This window comes from Juglans microcarpa x Juglans regia, chromosome 8S (assembly GCF_004785595.1).
Source record: "Juglans microcarpa x Juglans regia isolate MS1-56 chromosome 8S, Jm3101_v1.0, whole genome shotgun sequence".
NCBI lineage: Eukaryota > Viridiplantae > Streptophyta > Magnoliopsida > Fagales > Juglandaceae > Juglans > Juglans microcarpa x Juglans regia.
In genome coordinates this window covers 4,559,468-4,573,809 of record NC_054609.1, presented here as the reverse complement: position 1 = coordinate 4,573,809, position 14,342 = coordinate 4,559,468, and the positions used below count along the sequence as shown (strand labels likewise).

General features: G+C 33.6%; 1 pseudogene; it reads right to left on the bottom strand.

The window, feature by feature from the left end:
* Window positions 1-10,729: 10,729 nt before the first annotated feature.
* On the bottom strand, window positions 10,730-12,040 carry LOC121244127 (annotated as a pseudogene).
* Window positions 12,041-14,342: the final 2,302 nt, after the last annotated feature.

The following is a 14,342-nucleotide window of genomic DNA, read 5'->3' as shown; positions in this document are numbered from 1 at the left end:
ACATTCATGCCATAAATTCCCCACCGGAGTCCATAAATGACTCTGAAACCATTTACATAAAAGGATTAAATGCCATGTAATTTAATAAACGTCCAAGAAAATTATGGTACATGGAAATATATCACTGCCATCAAGAATTTATGCAATCTCGACTCTCTCTACTTATGATGAATTTTCATTAGCATCTATAAAAATTGCTGCAATCTCCAGATGACAGATCAAAATTTTTCTATTTCAACCTAACATCCATTCAAGGACACCAATAAAGAAAAAGACCAAACTTTATCAATTATGACCACTTTTCATTATTTTACAGTTTCTGATCACCGACTGAACTGATTGGCCAAAATGCCCGATTTGAATATAAATTTTTTTTCCAGCTTATCTCAATTCATCTCATCTAATCATTCAACTTTTCTAAATTCACACACAAAATATAATAAACAATTTCAAATCTCAAAATAAAAATAATATTAAAAAATAACATTCTAACCATATTTTATTCAACTTTTAACTTTCATCTTAACTCACTATCCAAACCTCCCCTTAATGGAATAAAATATACCTTTGCCTTCAAAACAGTATGATGCCAAATAGTATAAAAAAATAAATATATATTTTTTTTATAATATATGTGCAATATTGGAGGCAGAGTCGGAGGGCAGAGTCGGAGTCGGAGTTAGTCTGACTTTTCAAGAAAAAAAACTCCGACTCCAACTTTTTTGAGTCAAAGCAGAGCCAAAGCGGTCGTAGTATTCACTTACAAAATAACGTGATAGCATAAATGTTGGGTGACATAGTGTTCGATTGGGAATGTGAAAATCACCGCTTGACAGTGACCAAGCAACTGCGTAAGCGCTTCAACGCATTCCACCGCAACTTGCACAAGATATATTTATCATATGGACGCCACGAAGAAGCGTTGGTTGGTGTGACTAGCTTGGTCGACCCCCTTGTTTGGGTTAAGTTGTGTGGGAGGTCGGGAAGTGACGCATTTAAGGTATAGTTTTTATTTTATCAAATTAAACCATATATCTACTAATTTAATATGTCTACTTATTGTTGTGCTAAATCCGTTTGTTTATCATAACTAACATTGGGTTTGTATGACAGAGAATCTCTCATCAAAATCGAGAGAATCGAAAACGGCTCATAATTAACCACACATCAAGCCGTAAATCATTTGTCCGAATTCTTGAGTAGAAGGTATAAGGTTTCAAATAATTTCTTTTTATATAAATACACTTATCCCAAATGGTAAGCTCATATCCCAACAATAGGCAACATAATGACTCATTATGTATTAAATCATAAGAAGTGGAGTATCTATAAGCCGGTTTATTTTATATATAGGTAACTAATTTGCTTTGGATCTTTTTGTAAGGGTCGTCGGCCATGAGGTATGGCCTTTTAGTTCATCTCTATTTTGGGAGTTCTAAAACAAAAGGCCGAAAATGTTATAAAATATACTTCTTGTTAGGAATGTGGGGGATAGAGGGAGATACATCTTTAAAAATGCATGAGGTAGTTTAGAAGATGGATACTTCATGTTATTGTCCATACTAGGTGAGTTGGCTAAGCATGCACATTCATATTCTATATATTTCGTTTTGCCTGGCCCCGAAGTATAATTGGTTTAGAACCAGTTAGGCCCATATTGGAGGACCTAAAATTTTATCCAAACTTAAGTCTGTCACACTAGTATATGATCTTGGAAGCATATCCTTATGAAGAAGATATAAATATAACATTCAAGTTATATTGTTTGTTAGCCGAGCTTGCTCTCCTTTTATTTCACTGATTTTTCTCATATCCAATTGACTGTTCGTACGACACTAGTTTATGATGGGTTACTCTAGCTTTAGCAATTAAAATGAACATGTCCACCACAATAATGTTTTTCTGACAACTATCTTCTTTTTCACATTTGCGCACACATATAGCGAGCTGAAAAGACGAATATGGTTGAGTCCTACAAAGAGACCAGATGGTCAAAGAAGAATGGAAAACTTGTCACAACTGCAACAGAAGATACTTACGTGAGTAGTACATTTACAGTCCCAACTGATCTATGTTTCTTTTCGAATGTAATAACATGCCATGGTATATAATCAGATATTTTGTCCATGTGTAGAACGAGATGGTTTATAAGATGGATGGCCTAGAACCAGAGCGACATACTAATGAGGCAGCAACGGCTGTCTTTCGGGAGGTCCTTGGCCATAGACTAGGATATGCTAGAGGACTAGTGGAGATGGTCATCCCTGAGTCCTCTAGACAACGTGACCGAGATAGGGAGAAAGAGTACCTAACATTAATTGAAAAACATAAGTAAGATGCTGACAACTACAAGAGTCAGCTTGATGAGATGAGGGGAGAGATACGGGTGCTTAGGGAGAGACAAAATGAGATGGACATGCTTAGGGAGAGAGAACGAGATGGACAAGATGCTTCAAACTTTCTTTGCCAACATGCCGTAGTTCACTAAGTCTTTTCGAGAGACTGAGTGAACTGGTTCCCTCACAAAGTAATGGGGAAGTATGTTTTGATTATTTTGGATGGTTTTTGTTAGTCAAGATATTAATTGGGCAATATATATATTATTATTATATATCCATATATATAAAGGGACCTATATATGTCTACACACGAGAGTTAACTGGGCAGGTTTTTTTATTTTTGTGCTTTCGAGCATATCTGTAGATGACATCTACGGATAATGTTTTATGGTTATCTAGTGTCCCTGTCCCATTTGTTGACAAATAGGAGGCAAATATGATTGTGGCAAAAGTAAGGAGTAAAGTTCGATGTCAGTGTAAACTTCTTATTTGAAGAATAATTTTCTCACTTTATTATAGCAATTTTTTGGCATTGTCATGTTTAACTGACCTTACTGCTTGTTATATAGGAACAACAACTGACATGAAGTTAGGTTGGTCGCCCAACCTAATTGATTTACACAGCGGGATTCCATGCTTCTTGTATCAATTTGTAGCTCCTAGTAATAAATCTCTCCATATCTTCATCTAACTTACTTTTGTGTTCTATTTCTTCAAGTTTCCATTTTTTCTTAATATCTTTAGTGATAATGATTTTTTATTCAATCTCACATTCCATTAGTTTCGTGAGGTTGTATAGTGAAGAAGAGGAGTTACGTTCGAGATCGATGATGTAGCTAGCAAATAAGGTCTTGATCCGATCTCTCTGATCTATGAATTCCTTTATGCTTCTTTGACTTTGCAAATATGTTGCCTTCATCAGTTACATCGATGACTTGGTTGCCGAGAAAATGGAAGAAGAGTACTTCTTGCGCTTGGCATTATTGATCTAATATTTGGTGATCTAAATAAGTACAGTTATTGTGTCTTTCAAGTTTCAATAAAGCCTCAAGTCATATTTATAATCCAGTATTAAAATCATCTTCTAGTATCTCATTCTACGTTATGGGATCTCTTTAAATTCCTTTACTGCAAGCTGCTTTGATGTTTGTAAGATCTGGCAACATTATCTTGACCGCAACAGATTGCATATAATCCCATTGTTCACACAGTTACTGAAAACTTTCATTTTTACCATCATTTTAACTGAGGAAACTAGTTATATAACTGAATTCAAGTGTGAGATTTTCATTTCCAACGATTTCCCCCTATCTCCATCTAATATGGTGAGATTGAATTCAAGCAGCATATAATTTTTTGTATCGGTAAAGAATAACTTTATTGATGGTAGAAAGCAGGCATAGCCAATCAACATGGAATATGCTACTTTTTCTATCAACTCGTGCACTTCTGGTTGATCTGTCAGGTGGCTATTTTTATTTTTCTCCTATATTACTTTTTCCATCTGGGTTGTTATAGATTCAGTGATATCTGGCTACGTTTGTTTTATTTTAATGTTATTCCGCTAATGTGACTTTAAAACATTATAAGTTGTGTAACAAATATAGCCATAGATTAGTGTTGCGACTGTGTGAGGAGTAAAAAGACTTGATTGTAATCATGAAAAACTAGCCAATATAGGTTCTGGAATAATAAAAAAAAAAAAGATCAAACAACATTACAAAAAAAAAAAAAAAAATCTAAATGCATGCAAGATGTGTCATATATATGACTCCATCAACTGTACTGCTGATCATTAAGTTTCAAGTTAATTAGTGGGAGTCGTACTCATAGTCTCATACTGCTAACAAATTATAAATTAGTAGTGCATGAGTTGCAATGGAGTACTGCTGCATCATGTTTAGAATAGAGAAATGCTTAGTCTATTTAGAGATTTTGTAAAAGTGAAATTATAAATTGATATTGTTAAGAAAAATATAAATAATTCAATCTAACTCTTTTTATCAGTTTAGATTTTTGGAATAAGTGATGATTTCATATCATATGTAACTTGATAGGAGATATCGGATGACATTAGGTTGGATGTTGTTTTTCTTCAAATTAGAAATATGTGGCTTGAACAAGTTTATTGAATCTGTGATATCAAACTCTAGTGGGGAATGATTTTATTGCTTGAAGTTTATTTCGTATGGAATAAAATGGTTGTTGTTGTTCATATCCTTTGTGTCATTGTCATTTCCTTCTCTTTTCTTTCTTCTTAGTAAATAAGTGTTTATTTCTCGCGCACTTCCTGAAGTGGGCATTTATTGGCAAGTGATTTTGTTAACTATTCTTTAATTTCACATTGTAGGCTATCAACTTACAGAGTTCACACATATAATTGATTGCCACATTTACAAATTAATCTTGTTTAATCTAGAACATTTATAATAGTGAACTCGAATTCTAACATTTATAATAGTGAACATCTAGAACATTTAGACAAAGAACACGTATTAAGATAGTCTAACAAATGAACCTTTATAACATGTAACTCCAATTCATTAACTGTAAGAAAGGGGCACCTATAGTGGGGCACCCCTTCACCTTCTCTTGGAGGTTATGAAGTGGTTTTTAAACTACTTCATGAGGCTTGATAGCTGGCCATTAAGGGCTAGCTGGGGGTTATGTTTAGATGGGCTATTTACACAGTCCCTCCCCCTTTTTGGATGATACACTTTGAAAAATGAGCTTTCTCTCTCAAATGGTTCTCTCATGGCATCTAGACTGTGGAACATGTGAGTGTTGCTCTGATATTACCATATAGCACACTCTACCATCGATACAGGACACTTCAGATGAACGAAGATGACGACGAAGAATCCGTGGAACAACCACACTAGATTCTAGATATTTACGATGAGGTAATATCGTTTCCACTGTATACTTTGATATAGTATTTCTAACATTAACAAACACCAACTGCACCACCGGGCAGAATGACAATGAGATATGAATCTCTTACACTTGTTCTATCACCCAAGAGATTGAAGGGTTGTTGTGTTACTGGGAAGTTTGGAAAGTGATAAATAGAGGGCTATAAAGTGGCTTCAAAGGTACATAATTGTCAATTGAAGGCAATGAAGTATTCAAAATGGATATTTCATTTTGGATAACTTCTTACCAAAAACTTAAACACAATAGCATAGCTGACATCCGAATGCTATTGAGATAGTTGACATCCCTGCAGAGGTGATGTCAACTATCAAATTGCTATCTATTTAAGTCATTTTATGGCTAACATCTAAATGTTTCTTTAGTTGCTTTAAGCTATTGATTTCTAAGGAATCTTGATTGCCATGGGTAATTCGATTCATGTACCATCTGACATGAAGAAAGGGGGATAAGTTCTAGTCAGACACTCATAAGAGATAATATTTGGCATCTTACTCAACATCCTTGGTTGTGTGTAAAGAAAAGAGTAATGTTTTCCATCTTGGATAATTCAAATCTGCTTACCTACTTTCTTTATTTCATTTTATTAGAGTTTAGCTGTTGGAAATGCCGGAGTTGAGGGGCTCAATCTTATTACAACTGTTGTTCTTGGAACAGATGAATCAATTAACAAGTTGGTGCAGCAACTTCATAATCTAGGTAAGAAAATTCAGTTAGGAGGAAGGATCACGTATTACATCAAATAAATAAATAGCATTTTTAGAACCTCATATTTTTAACATAGGGAAAATGCTTGATGTGGCATTCTCCTAACGCTTGAATTTATTGTTTTAAAAAATAAGATCTGATCTAAAGGTTGATAGTTATAGATCCTCACTCAATAGTGTGTATATATGTTAATTATCCGTAGCTTCCTGTTCGACGACAATCATGGTGGATCACTCTACATCTTATAAATCCCACTGATAAAGACCTTCATGCTAATGCTTTCTTGAGTATTTACTAGTCATGTTCTGTTGATAATTTGTTGGCTGTGAAGAAATCTCCTTACCAAAAATGTCTTTATATCATCCTCTCAATAATGTTTCTAACAATTGAATAATGGATTTTCTTTTTCCATTTTTTAATGTTCAGACCTAGTGTATTGGCAATTATACTAGTTCATTGCTGGTCATATATACCTTTTATGACAAATCTACCCCTTCAATTTTATTGCTTGTTGTGGACTGATGCATTTAATTACCTCCAAATGTCAGGCTGATGATTGCCACATGTATCCTTAAAGGTTGGTTGTAGTATTGTATGAAGATGTTCCACCCACCCCTGGCTAGTTGCATATTGTTATAGTCCTCTACCATTATACTTAAATAGAGGTGCGGAACATTCATGTTATTTTAGTGATATTAAACTCCTCAAAATCTGCAATAATAGTGATGTGTGGCTTATGTAATTAGTAGCTCAGTTTGTACTTGATATGAGTATAATGCACCACCCAAGTGCATAAATATATGAGTTTGGATGAATTGATGCACTTAAATATTTGAATTAGATGCAAATGGTGCCTTTAATGTTTGTTGATGGGAATATTAATTAGTTGTCATTTAAGAGTTGAATTTTGATAGGTTAATGATGTTAATGCAATGCTTGATGTTTCTAGTTTACAATCTAATAAATCATGTCCATGCAGGTTGTTGCTGGGTATAATAATCATGTCCTTTGATGGTTTCCCTTGCTAATATAGTGTAATGAAAATGTAGGTGAATTTGACCCTATGGAAAAATAGTGTTTTTTGAATATGTTATAACTTTAAATTAATGGTAGATTTGTTATAAATTATTAAACTTGTTAAAGGTAGGTTTCTTCTTAATCACACTACATTTGCCTTCCAATTATTGACCATTAAAGGAAAAATGTACCTTAACGCTAACAGCGTAGACGGAAAAAAAAAAAATTGTTCAAAGCGTATTTGCGGCAAAATTGCATTCGTTGCAAAATGATTTTGGTTTCTGGAAAAAAGTTATTGTAACGATTTTAGTTCTATGGAAACACTTATATCCAATTTGCAAGTTTATTTGCAGCGATTATATTTCGTCGGAAATATCTCTATTGCGGCGAAAAACCGTAGCCGCAAAAATTCAGTTTGGACCTTTGAAACTTTTCCCAACGATGGATAAAATCGTCGGTATAGAACTTTTCTGGCGATTGGTGTATGTTGGTAATGAATACAATTGCGATGGTTTAAGTACACCGTCGAAATAGTTATTTTCAATTGCGGCAATTATTTGACTATTTACAGCGATTATGTAATCGACGGCTAGAATTTTTCCAACGAATTAATTTCATCGTTGGAATAGGTCTCCCCATTTGCGACGATTATTGTGCCATTTGCGGTGATTATAATAGCCGCAAATAGTTTTTTTCAACAATTTAATATGCAAACCAAATGGCCATTTGCATTTTATTCGATATTTGCGGAGAAAAAAAAAAGGCAAAAAAAAGTAATTATTTGCGGCAATTTTTGGTATTTGCTGGGGTAAAACATAAGTGAATAAACAAATGCAATGGATTGACAGCGATTTATAAATTGTTGGGAATAGTCATATGAGGCGATTTAAGCACTTATTGCGGCGAATTTCAAACGCCGGGAAAAACCGATTTTCTTGTAGTGATTGTCTAATTATATGTTACCATTCTATTTCCTCAAAAAGTATGGTCCCTTTTTGGCAACCTTTTTGGTATTCCTCTCGGTAGAAATTTAATTCTGTGACTTGGTTAAGGCGTGCTAGCTCTTCCTCCCAGGTGGATTTTATAATCGGTATCATGCCCATCATTGTTACTTGGCGTCCTGGAGGAGAAGATACCTTGCTCGAATGGAAGGTAATTTGGAAACTGATGAAGCTTTTGTTCATTCTATTTGTGTGTGGATAGGCTCCCTTTGTCATGCGGCTAAGAACCCCAATAGGTTGTCCTGCCGGAATGGCATGATCCTGGAGGCCCTGTGGATTAAACCGGTTGCGCCAAAAGCTAACTGTTGCAAAGTGGTAAAGTGGTTTAAGCTGCCACCAGGGTGGTGCAAGTTGAGCACGGATGGTAGTAGTCTCGGTATCCCAGGTTCTTGTGGCATTGGTGGTGTTATTCGTAATGATTTAGGTTGGCTTGTCCAGGCTTTTGCCTATCCTATTGGTTTTGGATCTAACAATAGAGCGGAACTTCTGGCACTCCTTAAAGGTTTGAGGCTTTGCAAATCATTAAATATTTCAAATGTGATAGTAGAGATTGATTCGATGGTTGTTATTTCTTGGTGGAATAGGGGTGATGTGGTGTTTGGTACCTGGAAGATTTTTGGGAAGAGCTTGTTCGTTTGACTCGTACTTTCAATTTTCGTTTCCAGCATGTGTTTCGTGAAGGTAATAAGGTGCGGATTGGTTAGCCAATAAGGGTGCCTCAGGCGCAGAATTGGTTTACTCTAATAGCTATAACATGCTTCGGATTCTTTGCTCCGGTTGGACTTCTCCGGCCTTCCCTCTTTAAGGTGTTAGTAGCTTGTTTTTTGTGGTTTTGGTTACCTTATTTTGATATATAGGCTTGTTTAGTTTGTTTTCTTGGTTGTGGTCTTGTTGGATTTTTTCTCTCATTGGCCTTGATTATTTCCACGGTATTCTTCCGCCATAAGTGATGGCTTTATGAATAAATTTGGGAGGGGGTCAGTATTGGATTTGTGACTTCTCGCTCTTCATTAAAATATATATATATATATATATATGTTACCATTCTATTTATGGTTTTCTAATATTTTTCATCACTCAATTTAATTTTTAGTATTGATTAATAACAATTACTATTTAAATTCACTTGTAGTGTATTGTTTAAAATTTAAATAGAATTTATTATACTAGTGTTATTAGACATTGGTATTACATGAACTATAAGTCTATATGTCTACAGTGTTATTATACATTATTATAAATAGACTTGTACCATAGGGTTTATATACAATTGTTAGTATTTATAGTTTATAGACTCATTATACTTTTACTACTAATATCTAACTTATTCCTATTTTAGTTAATTATATACTGAACTTAACATTATATGTTATTATACTAGTGTTATTATACATAAGTATTATATGTCATTATAAGTTTATAGATTAGTGTTGACAAATTAGTATTAAATATTATTATACATTAACATTACATGTTATTATATATTAGTCTTTATACATTAGCATTACATTCTATTATACATGAGTGTTACAAGGTACTTGGTAGTAATAGACTAATAGTATGATGTTCACATATATCATATACTGAACTATTATTAGTCAATTTAGGCTTCGTTTGGTTACATATCTAATCTCATCTCATATAATCATTACAACTTCAAATCTCCGCACAAAATATTATAAACAATTCAACTTTTTCAAATCTCAAAACAAAAATAATATTAAGAAATAATATTTTAACAATATTTTATTCAACTTTTAACTTTTGTCTCATCTCATATGTGTAACCAAACGAGGCATTCGTCTATTTACATTATAGTACATTATAGTATAAGTATATTATTTTATAATAATTAACTCATACTATAATTGAATTTAACTAACTATATAAGTGATAGTTATGTAAAATATATATGATGAATGTATCGAAAAATAAATATATTTTTTATAATATATGTGCAATATCAAAGGCAGAGTCGGAGGGCAGAGTCAGAGTTAGAGTCGGACTCCGGCTTTTCAGGTAAAAGAACTCCGACTCCGACTTTTTGGAGTCAGAGTGGAGCCAAAGAGGAGTTGGATTTTTGGTTAGCCCTACTTTGAAGTAACCACAGGATACTATGAAGCATAATCTTATTAGAGGGACACCAGGACAAATGTTTTTCATCTTGGATTTTGTAATTTCCAAACACATCGGCTAATATAACTTAATATTTTGAGACAGTTAATTAAGTGGTTGACTTATGAAATCATTTAAAACATGCTTCGTAAGCTTGTATAATTAAGAGTGATACAATCAATAATAAAAACTCGTAACACAAGAGTTGATGTGCAACCAAAAGATTTCGCATATAGGGAGTGGTACTTCGATAGTCGGTACTGAATTGGATATCAACTAGTGTATTATATATAAATTTTTTATATTTTTAAAGCATTTTTTGTGTATTTAAAAAATACAAAAAAAAAAAAAAAAACATACTTCGGTACAAATGATAGGTACACTTTCTTGGTATACTAGTCATTTCCCATCCTATATAGAAGATAATAAAGAAGCATGTTGAGAGATTTCGTGCAAGATAGGGACAATATTTTCTCATAACTGTACAAAATTGCTGCTACCAAAGGTCCTAGCATCATATTTGAGGAGTACATCATAATCAAACCAAATAAAAACATCAACAAAGGACATCACAAACATAGAAAGAAAGAGCAATGGAAATAGGACATTGGTCACTAATAATTCTCTTCCATTTCCCTTGTTCGATCTTACATTATTTAAGATAATACAAACAAATAAGGCTAAATCATATAGTCCTAGGACATACAAGCCGCGCGCATTCCACTTTTTAATGGTGGTGGGCCTTATTTTTTTTAAATGGAATGCACAAAACTTGCATACCCTAAGACTAAATCAAAGTACATTACTCCTATACAAACATATGTTATTTATTTAAATCAATGAGTTTCGACGGTCGATTAGATTTATTTACTAGATTAATTACTTCTAGTGGTAAAAGTTGTCTAGAAAACTATCAGCTAGCTTCTGACCAATGCGAACGGCAGACATTGTATCCAAATGCAGGTGATCTGCTAAATAAGTAGATCCCATGGAATCAACGTGCACGACATTCTTTAGGTTTATATTAGCTGAGCATCTCTTACAGATCTTAGGAACTTTCCTTCTCCAGTAGAAGCTACAACCTGCAAAAAATTGTATATTTTTAGAATTTTTATAATGATCAATTTGCAAAGATGCTTGGTGGAACTGTAACCAATTTGTGAAATGAGAAATATTTTAGTAAAAATGAGATCCCATAAAAGTAAATTCACAAACTAACATGGCTTGATATGGCACATTAAATATTGGTAAAGTCACTTTATTATAAACTAGATTTAACGTATCATATAAAGATATGTCAGTTTGTAAGAATACTTGTGAAAAAAACTGTCCATAAAAGAAACTGATTAAACTAAGCAATAAATAAACGAAAGAAAGTACCATAAGAATGGGGAGATCAGGAGAGTCAAGATCCTGTCGAACATTATTGAAAAACTTCTCCAACCTTCCCTTATAGAGCCTAGAGTCCCGCTCATCACAATCACTCTCTCCCTGATACCAAAGCAGTGCACGAATATTACCACCAGAACTTTGCCTCGCAGCTCTTGCTCTATCCACCAACTGATTGTATAGATTAGTATCCTTTTGCCACTTTTCTATCTTTGTTCCTCCTATTGCGCAAGGGACCAGACCAATCTCTTCAAAGTTTGGACATTTTGCCAATATTTGGTTGGAAAAGGGCATGCCTGGTCCCACCCCGCAAGTCTTCAAATTATCAATTTCCTTATGAAGAGGTTCACGACCTATCTCCCAAGTCTTGTTTAAAGATAGTGTGAGGATGTTAGGAGTGGGAGTGCATTGTGGAGGAACCTTTCCATCCCACTTGAGCAAGTTGGTTTTGGTGTCATTGTAAACGCCTCCACGTCCAGCCATGTTGCTTTGTCCTGCTAAGAGAAATATGTTTTTGGGTTTGAGCTCTCCGGGCATAACAGACCCAACATGAGTAACAAGTACAAAGAAGATGATGGAAATAAACATCCTTTTTTCTTGTCTTTTAGATGTTGCAGTAGTAATAGTTGTGCAGTGATGGAAGAGAAGCAAGCTGCATCTTATATTTATATGACATGGAACTCCATTTTAGGTGGCGTACAGAGTGTATGATTTGTTTCTAGCCCTCAACTCTCTAACCAAGAAAACAAACTAGCACTCAATATTAGGAGTTTTCAACCACAAAAAAGATAGCATGTTCTCTTGTTTTATAATTTTTTATTTTAATTTAGGAAAATGATTAAGACATAATATTTTTTACAACATTTTTACTACCCAGTTTTAAATTGAGGCTATTTTCGTAAATATAGTACTCCTATAGTCGCACCTCGTATAAGGTAATCTTTTAATCTGAAATCCATAATATTTAGAAAGCTAATACAAAGTCTGAATATAAATTTGAGGAATGTCATGCACGTTGATTCAATGGGATCAACCTTTTTAGCAGATCACCTGCAATTGGATACAAAGTCTGCTGTTCACATTGGTCAGAAACTAGCTAATAGTTTTCTATACAATTTTTATCACTAGAAGTAATTAATCCAGTAATTAAACCTAGTCGATCGTCCAAATTCAATAATCTAAATAAATAACATGATGTGTCTGTATCATCTTAAACAACGTAAGATCGATCAACTAGTGATCAATATTGTAAAGCCCCGTTCCCGGTGGTCCGGAGAGTTAACTCTTAATACCTCAAAACAACTTAAATAGTACAACTATAAAATCCAAAAAAAATCCAATAAAATATTAATCAATTTAATCAATCCAAAAATCTAAGTTCCTCCATGTGGACAAGAAAGAAAATCTCAGTAACATAAATTAAAAACTCTCTAAAACTCAAAATTATCCTTAACTCATCAAATCAAAATATCCGAAACATAAATTCAGTTTACTAACTACGACTCTCAATTAAGCACTTGTACCTTCAGCACTTATTCCACTCTGATCATCACACCTGCTAAAACTTTCAACTCTTGTTCTCCAGCTGAACCATCAAAATTATCTGAAAAATATATGGAGATAAGGGGTGAGTTATCAACAACTCAGTAAGCAGAAGACATATACTAGCATGTAAACATGAGCATTTACAGAGTTCAGAATGCAGAACAAAAATATTTTCTTTTAGAATGCAGAATTAGAATAATGTTTTCAAAATGCAGCGTCAGAACATATTATCAAAAATATCAGAGTGAAAGTTCAAAAATATTCATAATCAAAATCCTTTTGGCATAGAATAAACTGAAACATCACATCTTATCTTATCAAATCAGAACAAATACCATGTTTAACCCCCGTGGTAGGGTTGTGCAAACCCCGGTAGCTAACTGAGTAGAAACAGAATGTGAATCTTCCCCTTATTCATTCTCGGAGTCCCGAGTGTGCACATAGGAAAGACCACGCAAAAAACCACTTTGTTTCCAAAGTGGGTGCACCAGAAACAGAAAAGTTGGTACCAACCCGAACAGAGGCCACAGTTTTACACCCGTGGTGAGATCAGAATGGAACAGAAACAGAAACAGAATGTTATACCAGATGTTTTCAGAAATCATATCAGATCATATCAGAGTACAAAACAAATTCAGAACTGAACAAAATCATAACACAATATAATTTATGCACAAAATTTCATATTCGCTCTCTTTTTCAAAGTTCAAAAACAGAATGTCAAAAATAAGCTCATGTCTACACCAGTCATGACAGAAAATAATTTCTTCTTAAACAGAATCTCATGAGTAATGCAGAACAAATAACTGAGGCAGTCCAAATTTCTTTTCAACATCAAATATGTATATTTTCCAAAAATAACCTTAGCTCATTTTATTTTAAATGCAAAGTCTAGCATAGGAACCCCGCTTACCTGAACTTATTAGCTTTCTCGAAATTCCTCAAAAACGTCGGACAATAATTAATCGTCACCTATAAAATAATCACGTAATTCTCATAAATTTTCAATTAATCACGTATTTCGATATTTAATCCTAAGCTTATAAAATAATCTATTTAATTCCTCAAAACCTAAAATTACCAATCATCACTTTCTAAAATCGTCAATGCTAATTTAATACTATGACTAAAACATTTAAAAGTCAGACCTATTTACTAATGAAAACAACTTATGAAGCTTAATACTAAGTAATATAATTATCCCAAAATATTTTAAAATAAACCATAACTATTATTAAAAAGACTAAAATATATCTAAAATGAAAAAAAATAACATTACACCAATATTGTTTAC